Here is a 21,644-nt window from a genome sequence, read left to right as displayed (position 1 = left end):
ATCCGGAAAAACAACAAGCACCAGTTTGCAGCCCCATAGAGTAGGATGGGCTCTGTAAGGGGGTGCTCACCCAGCTTCTGGGAGCTGTGGCTGTTCTCATGGCCTCCTTGGCCTACATAGGCTTCACAAACCTGATCTGGGACAGGGAGGAGGAAAGCTAACAGTGGATTACTCCTCCTCCTTACTTACTTACTATTCCTCCTCCTTCTCCTTACTTACTCCTTCATAGGTGGCCAGTGCCATTGTGATGCTACTGCATTGTGCAGTCATGCAAAATTTGTGTGTGATCTAACTCTCTGCTGTGAACTGGTTGCATGAGTTATGATGATGTCCAGACTTTGAGTGGAAATATTGTCACCACGTTGTCACTCATCATTTTGTAGGTATTAATAAGTTCATTTTGTGTTCTTTGATAGTGCTTATTATGTAATTTATTTTAAATGGTTTGTGTCAACTCAGAAAATACTGGTTCTGATTTTAAAAGCATATTCACAGGTGCTTTACTGCATTTGTATTCAAGTGGCATATACTCCTTCTGAATCCATTGGATCTAATCACACACGTACATCATATGGATGTGAAGTTATTTCAGAAGCAGATGTTTCCACCCACATACTGATGGATTTCTGTAAGATGAAGTGGAGACTTCTGTATCAGAGAAAACCACTGCCACTGTCAAATCCTTTATTCTTGTTAGCTGTCCTCCATCTTTTCCAGGCTTTAAATTCAGCTCCAAAGTGAGCAAATGGCTTCCAGACGGGGGGAGAGGGGATAAAACATTTTCAGGAAGCCCATATAAGTTTGCATCATGAACACAGTCCAAGGGTTTCCTTCTGTCAAAGTTGCTGGAAACTAAATAATGTGCACGTAGCTTGGCAGAGAAGTGGCAGGCTTTAGTTCGCTGTACATGTTAGGCGTAAGACTAAAATTGCATTTGTGGCTTGGTGGTGGGATATACATTAGCTGCCAGATCCACTTTCACACCTTTGGACTGGTTATGTTCTAAACTTGAGAGGAAGGTCAGATTGTGTTCAGGTGGGTGTGTGGAGGATGAAGTAAGGATGTAGGCAAGAAGCCTTTACAGGATTTCCTGATGGACCGGACAGCCCCAGGTGTCCGTTTGCTTGGTCTCGTTTCTGATCTGCATTTTCCCTGGTGTCCAGTAGATGGTGATGATGTGTTTAAAAACGCTGCTTCATTCATATTTTGATCGGAGGAAATACTGGTTTCACAACCATGATGTACTAGGTTCCCAAGCATTATATTTTCACTGATTCATTTTTATTTCTCTTTTGAAATCGTTCTTAACTTTAAAAATAATTTTCCTTTCATTTCTTGTAAGTTAATCAAGCTGCTATGATAGCAAGGTATAGTTTTGTATTGTTAACAATATTTTGGCTTAGATTTTGTTAATTGTTTTCACAGATGTCACTGATTCTATATTATCTGTAGACCTCTTATGAAACATTATGATAAAGGAGGATGGGCTACATGATTTAATGGCCGCTTTCAAACTTGAAATTTTACAAATCTCATTTTTATGATATATTAAAAAGATAACTAGGTGTTCCTACAATACAAAGGAAAAAAGGGAGGTATTCTGAACTAAAACTTCCGAATGTATTTCTGCTTCCACAATCTCAGGGTCAACATCTTTTGGTAACTGGAATAGGAATTTTAATTTCTCTAAGTAACTTGCCAGGGACAAACTCTATTTGTGAGGCATGCCTCATACTGTTGTGAGACCATAAACAAGGTTTCTGACATCTAGCTTCTATATAAGTATCCTCAAATACCTGAGTTTTGGAAATGCTGAAGTTTTGTACGTACTGCTTAACTACATGAAAATTGGGCTACATATTTCAAGGCTTCTCTACAAACCATTCTTTCCATTCTTTAGACACATTAATCAATGATAAACAAAACAAAAACAAAAAACTGCAACAGCAAATAGCACTGAATACACTGAGAGCAATTCTTAAAGATAAAAGTATACCTTCCTGAAATGTCTGTCCATCTGTTTATTTAGGCTTTTCTGTACTGTCTACCAGCATAATTCCCAAGTAACAATATAAAATCGGCATTATAAGTTTGCTGGATTCTGATACCTGCTTTAATGGTTATGTTTGTCTCTTGTAAAAAGTATTTGTGAAGACACCTATATATAAGCACTGTTTTGAGTATTTTTGACTTCATTGACTATTAGTATTGTTTCAAAGCTGTCGAAGTTGTTTTTGTAATGCAGCTCTTTTAAAGCTATTCTGAAAGGAGGTCCAGTCACCATTAATTCCTGTGTAAATTAAGCACAATCACTTAGGAGAAGAGACCCTTTATTTAGTCAGTTTAAAGCTCATTATACAATTTTGTAGGGGGAAAATTACCATGCCTGCAAATTAGCTGCATCTCCTAATGAAATAACTTGGCTTTTTTTTTTTTTAAAGCTTTCTTTGATAGGAATAAGAATTGCAGTGCCACTGGAAAGTAAAATCATGCTATTCCTACTGGCAGTTTTCCCAGTTCTAGAAGAAATTATAACTGTGAACACATTTTGATTCAGTTTCATCTCAACATCTAACAAAAGCATCTTTTGTCCCGGTGTTTTTTGAGCTCCTCTTTTCCACCTCTTTTATTAGAGCCTAAATAAAGTCTGCTCCACCAGCCTTGCTTGCGGCTTATGACATACATTCTCTGGGGGCATGTGGCTTTCTCAGACAATAAAGCATCATTACAGTCCTCATTCCTGAGAATACCATATTTCATGTGTGAATCATATTTCAAGAGACGAAACAGCAGAACTCACCATGCTCATTTCCAGCAAAAAATGAGGCTTGCACCCTCCCATCAGGCTTGCAAAGGCAAATACACTTATGATAGGTGTCTGTGCTTATCTAGTTTTATTCTGACATATAGTTTTAGATGGCAGCAAATAGATGGCATTTTAAGTGCTTTGGATGCAGCTACCACCAACAGGAGTGGTAAAAGACAAAGTAATTGTTCTTGAACAGTTTGTCTTCTTCCTCACATGTGAATTAATAAGCTAGCACAGTGTCTGTAACTCTGCAATGCACACACAGCTGTCTGCTAAGCCAGTTGTTGCCACTGCACTTCAGCAGCTAAAGCAGAGATGCATAGACTTGCTGCAAACTTGAAAATAATTTTAAGAACTACTGAAATGATTGCATTTTCCTGAAAACAATTACATTTAATAATATGAATATTATATGTGCTAATAGAATATGTTTGTTTTCTCTCATTTGGGAAAGGTATAAGTACATTTAGTGACACATAGATTAGATTCCTCAGAGTTTCTTTTTTTCCAGTCTTACTTTGGTCAGTTTTCATCTGTGTAAAATAAAGATTGAGAATAGTTTGGCTTTGGAAAGTAGCATTAAGTTAGACCATAAAGGAGTAGTCAGAATTTAGAAGTAGGTTCCTTTTTTTCATTTCTTTACACAATACTGTTATATGATAACAACAAGATGCAATGTTCCTTGAAATCTGTTGTGGTACATTAAAATTAATGAAAGATTAAACAGGCTTCTGCTATATTTGATCAGTATGAAACTTTCCATCAATATGAATGATATTCCTTCAGCAGTTAGGAACCACTGCTGAAGTTCTGCTGCTGGCTAGTGCTTACAGTTGAGTATTTTTCAGGAGGTTGAGAACTGGTTTTGGACTTGCTCATGATCCAGCACAGAAAAGCAAGGCTTTTTGTCAAATACTCATTCCATTTATTTCTGGGTAAAGTCACGTTTAGAACCCGATGCTGTCCATGCTTGTCAAAAAGGTTGGCAGGGCAAAAAGTTGTGTTTCTGTCTGGGATGGTATCAAGATGTAGTTTCCTGAAGTTAGTCAACATAGGTATGAGTTTTCAGTGTTGTTGTGGCTGTACAGCTGCTACTGGTTTTCAGCACTCAGTCGTAGCTGCTCAGCACTTCTCAAAAGTGAGGTATTTCTGCTTAGCATTTTGAGCCTCTGAAAATGAATCCCTGAGATAGTCCAATATTAAAACCCATTTGCTTGGAAATGTGATGGAAATAAAATGATCCAAATTTCCTGAGACAGCTGTTTCTGGAAGAAAAAAAAAGTTTGAAGTATATATTTTTGACAAAATTCAAGTTTTTTCCTTTCTTTTTCAGCCTGGAGACACTTTATCTTTTATGAATTAAAAACGGAAGGGTGGTTGTTGTGAAGAACCAACACTTAACATCAGCCCTGTGAAAAATGCCAGATACAGCAAAGCCCCTAGATTACAAATCAACATTAGGGAGGAGACAAGGAGGTTTTACATTGACAAAGCAATAGGATAGAGGAAAGGAAAAACAAAAATAAGCAAATTTGAGGTGAAGGCTGCATTACTCCATCTCTACTCTGATAATTAGAAGGAAAAAAATAATAGTTGCCATAAAGTATTTTAAATATGAGTCTCTTATTAGGTTTTTCCAGGGTGTAATTAATCACTCGCCATCACACATGCTCTTTGTGTAGCAGTGTGTGGTGGTAGCACTTCATCAGAAACTAGCTGAGTAACAACTGGTTACTCAAGCTGCCATTTTCTCTGATGAAGGCCCAGAAGCTGAAGGTACATTGCCCCTTCTCACGCTGCTGTGCCTGCGCATTGTGGTGGGGGAGGACGGGGCTGCTGCAGGCCTGAGGGTTGCAACCTGTTTGGAAAACCCCCAGCTTGGGGCACAAGTGGTGTTTAAGGTCCTGGGAGTGGAGGACTGGGCCTAGGGCAGCAGGATGGCAACATGGCACGGCCAGGCTCCTGTGGGGCCCCAGTTGCCCTCGGTGGGTGCTGTCATCTGGTAGTAGTGGAAGGGCAACTGCCGGAGCTGCTTGGCAATGCTTATTTGTTCCTGTTGTTGAACTAGATGCTGAACTCAGTCAAGTCCTTACACCAGGACACCAAATTAGGCTGCTGAATTTGACTAGCTGAGTGTTGGCTGTGCCACAAAATTATCGTGATTTTGCCTTTCACAGACATCTGATTAAGACACTGTAAGTCATAGTCTAATTCCCACTGAAAGGATGACCCACTATTATGTAAAAATATTTAGCTAATAATATAAAATAAATGCATGGAATATATAGCCCTAATTACAGAAGATTTTTGGCAGTAACAATTTTTTTTTTTAGCAACAACCATAGGATAGAGAATCCTACCTACCAATAGTACTGGAGAGGTTCTGATGGTTGCTCATAATTATTACTCTCAGTTCCGTCTTACTTCCAAGGGGTAGGATGAAATATAAGTAAGGGTAAGAGGTGGCCGTGGTGCGCACCAGGAAACTGAGAAACACTTTGCCTATGTGTAGTTTTCAAGAGTCCCAGGTATTGGTATTGCTGGTTTCCCAAGGGTGGGTGGCTGGGGGTAAAAAAGGGGTTGGATACTTCTTCACAAGTTCATTATTTTGTCCTCACAGGCTATACTATGGTCTCTCATGAAGTAATCAGTAAATGTTTTCCCAGGTATCTGAAGGAGCTTCAAGCCTTGTCCTGCACCATCTTCTACCTCTGAATTACTTTCCTTTTGAAACACATCTCACTGGTGTTACAAGAAAACACATAAAACTTCTGGAGTCATTCTTGCCATAAATAAAGAACAACATATGTTTTATAGTCACGCTCTAGTGTTTTGTATTTTTCTTCAAGAAGAACCTTTAGCAATTAGTTTGTCATTGAAGTCCACAATGTACACACACACAGAACAGAATGTCCTAGATGGGGAGGGGACTTGTCAGTAGCTGATCAAGGATTTATTTTTTAATCTTAAATATGATTTAATGCTCTGTGAAAAGAATTAAGAATCCCATTTTACACTGAAGCATGTTCTTAATGTGCATATAAAAACCTCAGCAGTTTTATTGACAGTTATAAATTCACAGATGCTGTTGGTGATTTTTTTTTAAAAAAAGACTGCTTCCATTTCCCCATTTCTTTGCAGACCATTGTCATAGTTTGCTATTAGCTAAGGAAGAACCTTATTTAGCAGAAATGCATTGGACTTCAATTTCACTGTATACATCAGGAAGAAAAGAAAATCAATGTGAAGCCCAGACTCAGTCTGCTGATGCCAGAGATGACTATCTATAGAATATAGAAAGGAAACCAGGCTCAGATTATTTTTTTTCTTACCCTTTGGATGCTAAAAATGACAGAAGGAGGTTACTGCTAGTGGGAGTTGTTATGACTATTATCTTCCGTTCAGATTCGGGGTTAAGCCTGGAGACTGTCAGTGCGTGCATCAAATATTTTAAGTACTTAGTATTAATTTCTAGTTAATTGATAGAAGGATTATTAAGAAACAATATGTGCATTTGCAGTTTCACGTTTGCATTGCACATCCATTGTGTATGTGTGTTGATGATTCCCATGTACACAGGGATATGTCTGTATGTGTATATAAATCATATCTATGTTTATATATGTATGTATACATATATCTAACCTTCTGGTCTATTTATGTATAAGAACGGGGGTCTGAATGACTCTAAATTGTGAATCCATGAAAAGTATAAATATCTGGTCAACAAGAGGTGAAGATATTTTTTTTGTTTTTAAACAGGATGTTTTAAAAACACAACACCCAGCTTGCAGAGCTGGGGACTGTTAAAGCTTCACAAGTGGGGTCCCTGTCTTGTACATTGCAAACACAACTGTAGCTACAGCAGTAGTGACCTAAAGCTGGTGATAACTGATTTGTGTGAAGGTTTGTGTGATGCTGTTAATTTCTGGTCTCAATGTAGCTTCTGTTAAATTTACTGTCACTAAGAGGTATTCCTATAAATGACAGCCTTAAGGCTGGCTGAAAATAAAAGAGATTTTGTGATTTTTTTCAAAATTGTTTTTTTTTTTACTCAAAAAAAAAGTTTCATTGAATTCAATCAGACTTGTTTTCTTTTTGTTTGAGAAACTTAAACATACTCTGCTCATGATGCTTCTTACAGAAATGTCTTTGATATATTTTCTTAGATGTGCATGTTGACCAAAATTATTATTCTTTGTAAGAAATCATGTTTGATAGCGAACGAGATTCTTAGTAAAACAATGAGGAAAAAAAATACGGAAGTTCTCAGAAAGCAGAAAGGTTTGAGTGTAGCAATTTTGCTTTCGGGGAAAAAAAAAGTCTTTAATTCATTTATTTTTTTCCTATCCCCACTGACATTGCTAGTCTCACCTAAAGAAAATAGCATTGACTGGTCTTTCCCCAAAAGTATGGAGGTATTTGTTATAATCTTAATCAACAAGAAGTTTTAGTTTCCCAATAAATTATTTCTACCATTATATTAAAAAAAAATATATCCTATAAACTTCTCTAATGTTATTTCCAGTGTTTATATTTGATACGGTTTTAATGGGATCAGGGCCTGTGAGTCTCATATACTAACATTTACAAGAATTGTTACCTTTGAATTCTAAAGCATTACCTACAGTTCACAGTAGACTCTGTAAAGAAAATGAATTCAATAATTAATTTCAGGGGAATTTTGAGCTATTCCTTGCCCAAACTCATTCTGTGGTTAAAAAAGGATTTGGGTTTTCAAAAATGTTAATTCAGCATATGTCAGCAGTAAGTCTACTTATGAGTTCTTAATAAAAAGATGGAAACTGAATTTCCATCTATGTGTAAATGTGCATAACTAGGCTTGAGAACCTAGCTCTGAAATGGAGCTTGGGAAGTGCTAGTTCTAGACTCAGCTCTGATGCTCATGCTAGCTGACCCTGATCACTTCATCTGATTTCTTTCAAGTGCCCCAGGATTTCTTTGAAGTACCCCCAGTAAAATGTGTGTATATTGTTGTTTGCTTCCTATGTAAAACTATCTCCTCAAGATGCTGTAGTTTGCCATAGTCCTTCAGATTTTAAGATAAGTCTGAGATATTGTATACTTCAGATAACTCCAGTGTGAGAGTCTTAAAAAGCTCTTCCCTATTTTAACTTCCTCCATTCCACTCATGTTTCTTTCCAAAAGTGAACACACAATTTGATTTTTGAAGGTGAAGGATTTTTAAACTTCTTCTAGAAGGGCTATTTGCTTTTATTTTCTTTTTCTTTTTTAAATACTTTCGTAAAGTTACTTTTTATGTAAGGACTGTCTCAGAGGTGCTAATATATTTTCTCATTCTTTCCAAAATATAGTGCCTATATGAAATGAACCCCGTGAGAAACTATACTTTAGCTTCATTATTTAATATATAGGATATGTGTGACAGGAGAAGAAATGCTGAATCTGGTGTCACACACTGTATGAGATACTTTCCTGTACCTGATGATCTATGGTCCGTTCCCAAAGATGACTGTTAAATTCTAAGCCAACTGCACCTAATTTAAACACTGTGAGTTAAGTTTTAATAGCAGAGATTTTCTAATTTTAATGATGATTCAGTCTTAGAATTGGAGTGGTTGCTTATTTTTTTGTGGAACTAATTAGATGTAATCTCACTTTACATCTTCATTGTCTTTAATCGGGTTATTCTGACCAGATAGCACTCTAAATTCAGTTCCTTGTCTTCCAAACTGTAATTGTGTTTATGTATTAGTAAAGCATTTATGTTAACGTTTGGGCTTGCTTGTTTACACTAGCCCCAACATTTCCCCGTAACATTCCACATGGATTTTGAATCTTGCAGTGATCATAAAATAGTGGGAGAAACTGCTGCAATAATGCATACAGCAATTTTATAGTAGTGCAAATAAGAAAATGCATCTCATCCTTTACAAGATGTTGTTTGGGATTTGATCTTTAGGAAAGACTTTTTTCATGTACTCGTTTTCATTCACCATTTCAGAGCGGACAAGTTTGGATGGAATTTATAATATTCCAGCCTCAATTCTCTATCTATTTGGTAGAAATGACTTCATCCCAACAGGATGAGTTACGAGCATGTCTGCCGCAACTAGGAAATGAATCAAGCCTCTGTCTAATCTGTGTATCAGAGGAAGCTCCTTCTCTACTTTGAACAAATCATCCATGTCTAGTTTGAGCAAAAATATGGATATTTTGGGAAACGAATGCCTTATTGTGTTTTCTGCCTCCTTACTAGTGTGGCACCTTAATTCCCTAAAACCATGAGGATCTGACTTACAATGAATAAATCAAGTTCTAAAAATGAAGAGAAATAGAGAAGACTTCGGAAACGTTACATACGAAAGATTTAAATGTGATTCTAGCAACTTCCAGCTTGAGGTTAATATAGAGCAGAAACACTGCTAAACAATGATTCTGCTGATTGAATGGTAACATGGACGAGGGACTCGTCCCAGGCCCACAGAAAATGCTGTGTTCAGGCACCAGGCCACGTGCAGTAATTGTGGTCACACAATGAAACGCATATTCAACTCTGCCACCTGACTTTCTTCTGTTCTCAATACCTCTGGTTTGTGGTAAAGCAGCAGCAGAGTGCTCTTGTGCCTGTGGACACCATGAGAAATTGGTGGCTCTGCACGGAAAATGTCTGTTCTGTGGTGGCCGATTGCTGGGCCCGCCGTGCTCCTGGGGATGCTGCATCCCCCGAGTGCTGCAGTGCCCTGGCACAAGCTGGACACCGCTGAAATTGACTCTGTTTTCCTTTACTAGCAAGATTTTGCCCCTTTTTCTTCCCGAAGGGGTCACTGTTGGAACAAGTACCAAGTATCTGGTACTTTCTCAGTGGTGCATCTCAGCGGAAGCATTGGAGCCCTATAAAATACCAGGCAACTTTCTGGATGTTTTAAAGTAGTGTGATTCATGCTTGAGCATCTGATGCCCCTGAAGCCTTGTCTTTTGACACGCTCAATTACTTATAAATGGCCATTTTTATTAATACTGTAAATGAAGCATTTAAAAAAGAAAAGCCATCAAATGGGAACATTGCTGTGAAAATTGATCATTTCAAAGAAAAGTCTTTCAAGGGGCTAAAGAACAAAATAAAAACCCTATCCCCCTCCTCCCTCCCCCCCCTTTATTTTGCTTTCATTCACTTTTTTATCTGCCTTTAATGTTCCCAAAACTTTTAAATCCAATGAATCAGCCATTTGTGTTTTTTAATTCTCTTTTCAGAAACTCTAATTGTTACCACAGAGAGTGGAATTGGCCTGAACTTTTAAACTTTCAAAATGAGTTTTGGAAATTGTGTTGTAATTTGTTTAAAAATATTTAAAAGTGAAACTCCTTGAAACTCTCTGCTATCAAATGAACATTTCCATCCTTGCTGTCTTCAGGAAAAAAAAAAGCCAACTGAGCAATATTTCAGGTATTTAGATAATCAATTTTAAAGCATTTTTGAATAGTTTTCCATTAACAATTTTGGCTAGACAGTATTGGATTTAAATTATCCATTATGCTTGAATTCAAAAAAAAAAAGATTTTATGATGTGATTTGCATGTGAAGTCAGATGTTTATTTTGATCTCAGTGCAGGGACCAGTTTTGTGCCTACCAATGTTTGTTTGAGTTAGATCAAGTGCTGAGAGTTTAAAATGGCCAAGAAGTATTTGAAAGTGGGTACAGGATAAATATTTGCGTATTGCACAAGACACATACCTGTGATCTGCTGCACAGAGATTTGCTTTGCTGGTTTTTACTTTTTCCTCTCACTAATTAAGGGACCAAACAGAGCATTTGCATCAAAGCTTGTTAGTCCAGCTTCAGTTTATTGATGGCAACACACTTTCTGAATTTGCAAGCAAGCACCTTTACCCAGTTACAGCAGCAGGAAGCATGCCTGCGAGTTGGAAGGAATCCAGGACATCCTCGGCCTTTCAGCTTTCCTCTGTGTTGGATTTTCTTTTATTGCTGAGGCTGTTGTTGGTTTTCCTTGTTTCCTGTACTACAAAAATTTCTAAATGAGGGCTGGTTGATTTCTCTGTTTATTTCCCACTTCAAAGTTAGGGTGTTCACTGATCCGCTGAACAGATATAGACGTCTTCTCTTGGACAACGCTTACAAGGATCTCTTGCCTTTTCCTGAGCATAGAACCTGATCCCAAGTGTGCCAGCCACACTGGGTGGCCCCCCAGCAGAACGCCTGTGGACCGTGTGACGTGCTGTGTCCGAGGTCATTGAAGGTTGCATCTTTAAATAGTACTGCATGCTTATTTGCAAACCGTACCAGGTTATGAATCAGGAGCAGTATACCTAGGCACTGGTGACTGTTGCCTCCAGAGAAACGCTGCAGGCAGCAGCTGCGAGGTGCTAGCTGCCAGTGGCTCTGCAGCACCGGGGTGAGCCCTTGTTCCCCAGCTCCACGTCAGTGAGGATCTCAGTTACGTGTTAAGGTTACTTTGTGATGGGCTTTCTGCTGCTTTTTCCCCAGCTTCTGCCTTTCATCTTCACAAAATCCATTAAAAAAAAAAAAAAGTAACTGCATTTTACTCCATTTTAGAGGTGAAGGCTGCTGTTTGGGCCTCTGCTGAATGATACACATTGTTACGTGGTTAGGGAGACTTTCTAAAGGAAGAAACTTCCTTTAAAGAAAAAAACTTAAGTCAGTGCTGAGAATAGGTTTGAATTCTGTTGAGCAAAGTGGTAATCTAGATCAGCCATTATTTTCTGTGGATGAGCCTGTCTAAGGACAGAAACTCTCAGCCTGTTTGATGATCTGTATCAGCACTGCACTACCCCACCAGGCAAAATATTTTTCCAACTGTCCATCTTGAACCTCAGAAGCTGCAAGGTGTGGTTGATGGCCTAGCTGTGCTGTCTGGCACTACTAGGGGGAGTTTGATGCTGTTGTTCTAATAATTGCCCTTCAATTAGTTGTAGGCAGTTATTGAATTGCCCTGTGGTCTCCTGTTCGCCAAACTACTGTGCTCAGGTCCCTCAGCCTCTCCACATAGGGCATGCACGTGGTGGCCCATTGCTGGACCTTTCTCTGGATCCCTTTTGATCTGAGGGTCTCCAGGGTCTGCCTCACCCCTAGCTTCCCTGGCCATGGTCATTCTAATGCCATTCAGTGAGCAATTTGTTTTGTTCGTAGTGAGGGCTCACTGTTGCAGCCTGGTGCCTGCTGTAACATTAGATTCTCTTAAAGGCTGCTGCTCGGTAAGTTACTTCTCAGTTTCTATCACCCTATGGGGTTATTCCACTCCAGGTGCAGGATTCTGCATTTTTCCTTATTGAGAGTCCTGTCATTTCTGTTGGGCCAGTCCTCAGATGTATTGACATCTATCTGGATTGAGGCTCTGGCATTCACCATGTCAGCTATTTCCCCTAGCTCTGTGCTGTCTGAAAGTCTGGTGAGTCTGTTACCTTCCTATCTGAACAGAGGTCAGTCTATAAAAGCCTACTGATAAAGTTGGTAAATTTTTGTGTTTGTAGCCTCCTAAGATTCTCAACAGTGGTTTTAGGAGGAAAAATCTCCATGATCTGTAAGATTATACTCCTGCTTACCTGAAGAGAAGGAAGGACTCGGTAGTACAACACAACTCAGTGTTTCATTTCTTATGCAGAAATGATGTAGATATATTTAGGTGAATGTATGAAACTTTATATATTTTTTTTTTCCAACAAAAGCTTTTTTTGTCTTTATTTCACTGGCCAGTATAAACAAGCTGCTGTCTCTAGATTTAGATATAATTTCTTGTTTCGAACAAAAGGGTTTGGTTTCGAACAAAAGGGTTTGGCTTATGTATACATGAAGCAGTGTTAGGTGTGTTAGGAAAGTATTTTCAGGTTAGATGCTAAGTCTCTTTTAGGGGGAGAAATGCCAGCATCACATTTCACCTTCTAAAATCTTTTATCAGACATCTAGTTTCACATTTATGTGAAACTTTGTATTACTTTGGGCAGCATTGGACAATTTTAGTATAAGTAAGGGATACAGGTTGAATTTCTGTCCTACCTTAAAAATGTTATATAGTTAAAATATGTTTTATGCACCCTTGCCTTGTTTCCTTGCCCTGCATTTGCTCAGTTGCTCTTTCATTGCATACAACCTATCAGTTTTCTGGAAGCATGAAAAACTTAAGCTATTTTACTTTATCTGTGTTAACTGGAATTGTACTGGCACATTCAAAATGAAAGAGCATTGCACAAATGAATGTACGCATTCATACAACATCATACCTGAGTATATGTTGTTTAATACTGTTTAGAAGAGGGTTCTTTGGAAGATGACCTTAGAAAGGACCTTAGAAGGCTCCTAAGGTGACCTTAGAAACTCAGTGTCTCATTCTGCGAAGTTTTGAAATTACAGATGTTTCCGCTGTTTAACGTGAAGGTTGCAAACATCTAATTTGTTGGCTGATCCACCTACTGAGTCTATATGTGGTGCAAATTTGGAAGATCCAGGCCTAAGGAAAAAGTTCAACAAAATAAATATTATTTCTAGTTATGCATGCAGCATATTTTTTAAAAAGTACAGTCTATATACCTTAATTATTTTTATAACAAGTGTATATATAATGTACAGGGTCCCCACATACTAAAACTTGGTTAAATTGGCATAGTTCCAATTTGCAGCATATATTCTTACTTGGTAATACAATATGAAATCTTATAAGACATAAGAGTTTGAACTGAGGCAAAGAAGGCGAAAGAATGCATCTTTTTTTTTGTGTGAGCGATATTGTTTATCTTACATGCTAGCCCCAAGCCAGACATACATTTATTAAACTCTTTATATTTGCAAATTTGAATTTAAGCCAGGGAAGAAAAGCCTGGCAAAACATGAAAAGCAGCTTTAATCTAACGTATTTGTTATGGTGTGTTTTTTGTTGGTTAACTCTCATTATTTGAACCTATTAACTAAATGACCAAGTGGTTCCAGCTCCCAGTTTACAAGATAGATGATGGATGCTTTATTATTATGGCCCATTATTCTGAAATAAAAGTGTTGGCTTTTTATAAGTTAAAAACTGACATTTAGTGACTGAAAAATGGTGGTTGTACATCATGCAAGTGTTCATGGAGCTGGAGGGAGGAGGAAGGTCTACACAAATAGATAGGCCTTTCAGGGCTCTATGGAAGAGCTCATGGAACTGAGCCCAGTGGTGGCCTCTTGGTCACTCTTGGTGATTGCCAGGTCCACCTGGATGGCTAAGGAGGCTTCTGGTCTTGTGTGGAAAAGTGGGCTGAAGGCGACCTTCTGTATAGGGGTGGGGTTTTCGTGATGGGATTCTACCTTTGCTTCAGTTAGAGGTCGTTCCTTAATCTCATCATCAAAACTAACTTATCTGGTTCACTTCACCCTGAAATTCATCTAGACTTCCTTGAGGACTCAACATGGAAATTGCCATGAATACAAGGCTAAGCATGGAATGCATTTATAAAAGAGCCTCCAATAAATATATCATACTAAGTTCTTGTTAGCTGCCAATACATCAAGCCTTAATAGTGGAGACTGTGTATAAGTCTATACAGTAATGTTAAAGAAAATGAAGAAAACTGCACCTCAGTTTACCTCCCAGAACTGCAAATTCATGACTGATCCTACTGATGCATATTAGGAACTGGATTATAATGTGTATGCACATGATTTAAATACTCTGTGTGGTTGCTGTCCAGTACTTTATACATTTGTGTGTACATGTGTTTAAAAAAAAAAAAAACAACACCCTAAAGTGAGAATTTTATTATAGTGGAAGATTGAAAGTTGAACCAGATAGCATTAATAACCCTTGAGAGAGTCTGTTTTTATTGTGTACAGTAATGTTGTAAAAACCCAAACCACCTAAAGAACATACTGTGCCTTTCCTAGCTCCCAAAATAAACAAAAACGAACAGTACTGTTAGCTGAAATTGTATTTTCTTTATTTCAGCAAATGTAACCTTCCACCTTGCTGTAGAGAAGGAGGTAGAATGGGCTGTTATTTGATCAGGAAGCAGCATTCAGTTTAGGCTGTTTCTCACAGTGATTTCTTTGCCTACAGCTTCTTATAGCTGTACAAAATTATTGAGAAAATAATGGCAAATGAGCTCTGATGATAACAGATTGTTGACAGCAAATCTTCCAACACAATGCAAGGAAGCAAGCAAGAAAAAGACATAATAACAGCAGAAGATTTGCTCTGGTAACCTTGCATGGGCAGTAGGCTGGAGCTTGGTGTTCCCTCACCTGAAAGCCTTTGCAGTCACACCTGCTGCCTTGAGTGCTAAGATAGAAATCACAGGTGGCTTCCCTTTGCCTGCACAGGCAGCTGAGGGTGTTCCTGACCATGAAGATAGCATGTTGGCTGCTGGCTGCTTGTTGGCAGTCCATGATTTGCTGTTTTCCTACTCACTGCGTTGTGACACTGCTGGTAGTGTCGCATCATTGCATTTTTATTTTAGTAAGCTGAAAGGACTTGCTTTGTGGATTTGCTATTTAGATTGATATTCTTAAATTGAAACCATTTATAGTTACAAGTAGTTAATATAATATTTGAGTTTGGTAACTTTTATATTGTTTTATGCATTTGTAATTAAACACAAGCCAACTGTATTTAACTAAAAGCGTGCTGATTTCCCTACAAAACAAAAAACGCAAAACCAAATCAGTTTCTTCTGCATATTCATCCTTTGTGTCAAATATAGCAGTATTTTCAAATACTAGCCATGTATGATAAGCCTCTGAAAGCAGGTGTTTGTAAGAGAAGCTACATTTTGAAGTAAAAAAGCAGATTTGTTACCTCTGTTACAGAATCTCCACAAAAGAGCAGTGACTAGCTTAGTTTCATACCAGTCTAAGTGGGACAAAACATTAGCCTTTAAAAAAAATAGCTTAAAACCTCAAGACCTTAACCTTAGAGTTACAAATACATGTCCTTTCATGCATGTCCTGTCCTCTAATTTTTCCATATCACCGAACCCCGAACAATATTGACAATATTTTTTAAAGGTAGCAGAACAAAACTTGCCTTTAAAGTACCCTTTCACAACAACATATAGCATAAATGAGTTTAATTTTTTTTCTCAATTATGGCTGAGTATTCTTGGGGACAACACTAGAAAAATGTTTGTTGTTATGTTGAGAGGAAAAAAGAAAAGGCAAGTCTTTCCACAGCTTGCAGTTCTGGGCATTCCCCCCAGAAATGAAAAAGCTTTCCTTTATTCTCTCAAAAATATTTTACCTGGGGACAGTCAGACAATGTTCTCAAGTGTTTGTAGAGATGAACGTAAATTTAAATAGCATACTATATGCATTGCATATTCTCTGCCTCTTTAGGTAAAACCGTTAGCTTGGAGGCTGTAGATCACTCCTTTCCAGTTCCTACAGTTATGGAGGAAGGCTGCAGACGTAGTGCTCAGCAGGAGCTGATATTTACAGTGTCGTAGAAACATGTTCAGAGTTACCTGACATTTGTACAGAGGAAGTAGAAGAACCTTTGCAGTGAACTTTTGTGTCTGGGGGCTGTTTTGGTTTCCACGGGTCAGCGGTGTGATTGGCAGCAGATGACTCCATCCTGCACAGTGCTGATCAAGACCAAGTCATCCATTTCCCTTGGAGTGATTCCTTCTCTCAGGGTGACATCTGTCTTACCAATCTCCTTCTGTGTACATCATACAGTTTTCACTTCATTGACTGCTGGTTTTGGACATTGAAATCAATTCTAGCTGAAATGGTAGAAGAGACATTGGAAAATTTGACTGCTGGAGAGCTTGATCAATGGCAATAGCCCTAGAGTAGTCTTGGGCTGATGGAAAGAAGTCTTCCTGAAGTTCAGAAATAAATCCCACTGCTCTTCTTCCATCAGTTTAAATTTGGCCATATTAACATTTTTGTTGATGTACTCCTGTGCATTTACCTAGGCACTCCAAGCATGATGGGGCTGTAACCCAACTTGGGGGTGTTAGCCACAAAACTTCAAGGGGACGTACCTGATCTTCTGAGATTTCTAGGTTTGCTAGAAAAACTCCTCCTAGATAAACATGTCTTTCTCAGGGATTGCAGAACAAGTGTTGCTGAGCTGCTCTCTGGTTTCTGCCAGCAGCCCTGCAGCAGGCCGCTGCAGTGATCCTTGTCACAGCCACAGGGGTTCGTGTCACGGCCAGCGCTGCTGTCACTGTGCTCCACAGTGACACCATAGCTGCTGCCAGCTCTGTTTGGGCCAAGCCTGCATGCAGGCAGGGAGCACAAGCTGTGTGTCCCGCTGGAAACATCGGGGTGGCCCAGCAGCAGCACGTGCTGTGAAGTCATCAACACAGCCCCAGAGAGGGTGTGCTCAGCAGAAACTTTTAAAGCTCACTGGATATCACCTGCTACATCACCACGTTGTTCTGAACATAACAGAAGGCATCAAGGCCCAGACCAACCCTCGGTGAGAGAGAAAAGGCTTTCTTCAGAGCGGGTCTGACATGTCAGGAAAGGTTTAAATAACTAAATGTGTAGTAGAGCTTGTTTCAGTGAATCACTGGGGACATAATAGCAGCATAGGTATATCTGAAGCATGGAAGGAGTTTGACCTACTCCTCTGTCCCCAGATGTACAGGCTAATTTTGGATCCAGAGCCTGCCTTAGCCTACCTGCATAGGTACAGGTGCGCCTCTGTGCTGCTTCGTGATACTTTTTCCACAGCCTCTCTTGCTTCACACCCTTCCAAACTCCTTGTGGCCCTGGCAAGGTAAAGATATGCCAAGGGACAGCTATCAAGCTTCATACTATTATGCAGGTTCACTCTCTTCATTTCTGAATCCCACTCCTAAGTTTTTCAAACCTTGAGAAACCGGAGAAGACAAGGAATGGGGCAACAGTTATGAATGCATGTGCCTGACCCTGGGTGCCCTTCACAATTTGCATCTTTCCTGCTGGCACAGGGCTGATTATAAAGACTATTAAAAGGCACTTCAAGGTATATTAAAATCTTATGACTTTGTGTAACACATCACTGTTCATAGACAAAGCTGGAAAAAGTATTACTAAGTACAAAAGGCAGTCCATTTTTAATGTCAGTGGTAGTCATTTGGTTTGCTGTACTGTAGCATCCCGTAAGACATGTTTTATTAATTTCAAAGCTCAATGTCCATACGATGTGCCTGCACTGGATAGTTAGGGGTTTTGTAGGTAGGTATATTTGCCTAATGATTCACTGGTGTCTTGCTTTTATCTATGCTTCCCTCGGGATAGTGATGCAGAGCTTCAAACCAGAATGGCAGAAAGTCTCTCTTGAGCATTAGCAACTGTTGTGCAGACAGCGCTTTAGCCACGTATTTCACTGCCTGCAAAAGAACAATAAAAAACAATCTTTATGATAATGATTGCTGAAGTTGATTTTTTTTATACGACTGGAAAAGATCCTTCTGTTTGATTTTGAAGTAGTACTTTTGTATCTCTTGATAATACTTTGGAACGCTTTGGAACTGAGAATAATTTATTTTTTAAATAATGTACAGTGGTAGCAAGAATTGCATGTATATTACCATAATTATTACAGGGAAGGGAATTCAACCTCTTCCCTGTATATCGTGAGGTCATCTTTATGGTGGAATTGTTCTGATTACTCTTCCAAAAGATATATTCAGTTTGACCCTCCCCTTTTTCCTTCTGTGAGACTAATACAGCCAGTACTTCTGTGTAAGTGTATGTTCAAGCAGCAGTGAACTAATCCTGTGTTCCCTGGCAACAACTTCCCTTTTCTTTCCTTATCTTTCTGAGGTGCTATAATGGATTGATCCAGGGCACCATTAGTAGAATAGACATAATGATTCTGTCAGCTGATTAGAGACATCTAATGTATTTGTTGGACATCAGTTACTGCTCATTAAAGGAAATAGTTCAAGGGAAGACTTCATGAGTCTGCAAAAGAAAAGTATTATAGTAGAAAAAGAGGCTAGAAAAATGGTATTTTTCTCAGAGGCACATAGGCAAGTTTCCCATGTCCTCACTGCTGTGTGAAGTGTTACTGGTAGAAAGGCAGCTTGTATTTTGCTTTATCTTTACCCATCTGTTTGGTGTAATTTACACAGCTTCCAAGATATAGTTGCCCTTTGGATTCTCAGTGGGTGATTACACTGGGAATCTCTTTTCCCAGGCTACATTTGTCTTACTTTGCCAGAGAGGTGAGCTGGTGGCTGCTGCTATGAATAATACTTAAGTACTTAGGTATCATAATTGCATCTGTGCACCAGTGTGGGTAGTTCAGTATATTGTGGTTTCAAACTTCTTCACAGCTGTAATAGGATTTTTCAACTATTATTTACTTTGATTTCTGTGGAGCTGTATTAATTACCAAATTATATGTATATACATATATATATAAATTGCTTGTGTTACTGTATTTTCTTGCATCTATTTGGCTCTTGCCAGAACTATTTCTAAACAACAACATAATTTAGTGGAGGAAATCAGCTCAGCTGGACTATGAAAGCTTTATTAAAAGGGCTGCTCTCCACATGCAGTGAATATATAATAATTGCCTTCATTTTCTGCTCTCATTTTCAATTCACTGCATTCTATAGTTTTTAATTATAAAAATAAATGATGAAGATACGCTTTTCTTTCTGTAGAATTGTTCAAAGATACTCTCATTTGTATTCAATACTGAAAACTGCATCTTACTATTTTGAAGTTTGTTTTGGAGTCATCCAGATTCTCAGAAGTTATATTATGTCCATCATTTCTAGATCCAGGAAAATACTAATTTGAAATCTTAATGTTGTTTAATTCAATAGAATTTGCCATTAAGTAATACTAGGATTTACATATTTATTTGGGGGTAGGTTAACATACTAGTATAAGTTCGTGATAATGCAGGATTTGTACTGAAAATTATGTAATATTTACACATTTTCATTAGTTGATTTATGGCATACTAGCAAATTAAATTACTTGATTTAGCAACTTAGAAATTTCAAATTCTGATAGATACAATGTAGGTTTTGTTGTTTTATTAAAAAAAAAGGATTCTTTAGGATTTTTCTATTTTCTGATTTCATCTGATGAATATTTTTTAGTTCAAATTATTGATTTTACTGAGACCTCCATAAATTATTAAACAAATATCTTTTCTTCATTTAATTTTCTAGCTTTTAAAATTACGTTCCTGTAGAAGGTGGTAAGATGTCTAAATTCAAATCTTTTGTTTTGCAGTATATTAGATCTTAACAGTATCGGCGTTCACAGTGGCCTCTTGTTCATCCATGACCTAGCAAACTGTACAAGTAACAAATCAATACTTTGAGCTACAAATGACGATTAAATGATCAGATCCCCAAAACATTTTCTGTTTAATTCTATTCTATTTGGTACTATTGAGATTATCCTAATTGAGTGACTACAAACAATTAGTACGCATTACATTCCTCAGAAAGAGTTCACAGTGACTTAAGTGTAGAGGTGCTTAAATTGCTGAGCTAATTACCCCTGTCAGGCCTTGTTTTGGTTATTTATATTATATCTGGGGACAACAACGCACATGTTGGTGAGAGGAGGAGCAGGGGAATTTCACAGTTTCTGCTTCTTGATGGCTCTTCCTGCTTGACATAGCACCAGTGTTTTACAGCTGGTTTTTTGGTAATCATTTGCAAAAAGAAAATTTTAGGATGAAGGAAGGAGAGTTAAATTATCAGCCGATGTCTATGTATACAGATTTTGAATAGTTTTGTCCACCTCCATCTAAATCCTGCTCATCAAATAGTCATTGTCAGCGGTTGTGTTGTAGAGTTATTCAGGTTGCAGACCCACTATAAATACTGGTTCTGTGGTTCTGAGCACCTCTCTTAGAGGTAAAAATCTGTGAGTTTTAGGATTTGGCCTTATATATTTTAAGATGAATGATTGGAAATTGCAGTAGCTGAAACAAACCTGCAATGCTTTCTTTACATGGTTAATCTGCACCCACAGAAGAGTCCTCATCAGCTTCAGTGAGGTGAGGGTCACACAGTTATTCCATACTTTTTATAAGACTGTGTATGAGCTCAGGCTGTTTGCTGTTCCTGAGTGTGAAGGTGATTTTCATTTTCCAGTCCTAATCTATTCAAGACCATGGTTTGTACTGGATCAGAGAGGGCCAAGAGAAGAGTAGAGATTTCAGGCCCCCTTTTTTTTTTCTGTTCAGATGCTCATTCCACAGGCTCTGAGTGTTGGTGTTGAAGCTCTTGAGGTAGCAAAGCTGTACTCATCCAGCAATAGCTGCATCTGTGTACTGAGACATACTTTATGTCAGAGCAGTAGCAAAAGGTTACCTTCCCTAATTGGTTTGTCAGGTCTAGGACTTGTAAAGTGAATATTAGGTAGCTGCTAAAAATATTAATATAAAATGGGGTATGTGAGGAGCTGAGAGTTTATGTGAGGGTTTTATGGATTCCAAGCTAAATTACACATACTGCATTGTAAAAATGCATCGTAAAATGCATAAATGCAAAATCACCTTAGCATCATAAAATTTGCAACATCAAAATAAAAGCCAAGGTTTGTTAGGAAACCAGAAGGCTGATTATTGATTTGCTTTTATTATGAGCATTTATGCTTATATCCCTGGGTCACTGTTAGCTATGGAAAGTTCTCAGTATTATGGGACTTAATCAATAATTGCTTATTTCTGCCTTATAATTACTTCAAATTCAGGTAACAGTTGTTATTGTGGTTGTTTTTAATTTCTCTGCATCAGTTTGTTTTTTAATTTGACGCAACAGAATTAGAATTGATCTTGGCGTGAAAAGATGCTGGTATTAGCAGCCACTGATGATACTGAAGAACAAAAGTTGTCAATATTGTTTATAACTCTCAAAGAGATCTAATTAGAG

The 21,644-nt window shown here is 38.2% G+C and overlaps 1 protein-coding gene and 1 long non-coding RNA gene across 4 annotated transcripts in view; both read left to right on the top strand.

Moving 5' to 3' along the window:
* LOC310897119 overlaps positions 1-5,578 on the top strand; it is a 58,872-nt gene extending 53,294 nt beyond the window's left edge. Inside the window, exon 3 of the long non-coding RNA XR_014582087.1 lies at positions 5,476-5,578. This is a non-coding gene — a long non-coding RNA (uncharacterized lncRNA). The remainder of the gene's footprint in view (positions 1-5,475) is intronic.
* The window catches only part of SMYD3 (SET and MYND domain containing 3), a 379,637-nt gene that overhangs the window by 188,006 nt on the left and 169,987 nt on the right, over positions 1-21,644 (top strand). The window lies entirely within an intron of this gene.

This window comes from Anser anser (genome assembly GCF_964211835.1).
Source record: "Anser anser genome assembly, chromosome: 3".
NCBI classification, from domain to species: Eukaryota; Metazoa; Chordata; class Aves; order Anseriformes; family Anatidae; genus Anser; species Anser anser.
Note: the sequence above shows the minus strand (reverse complement) of the source record. Positions and strands in the feature narration are given on the sequence as shown.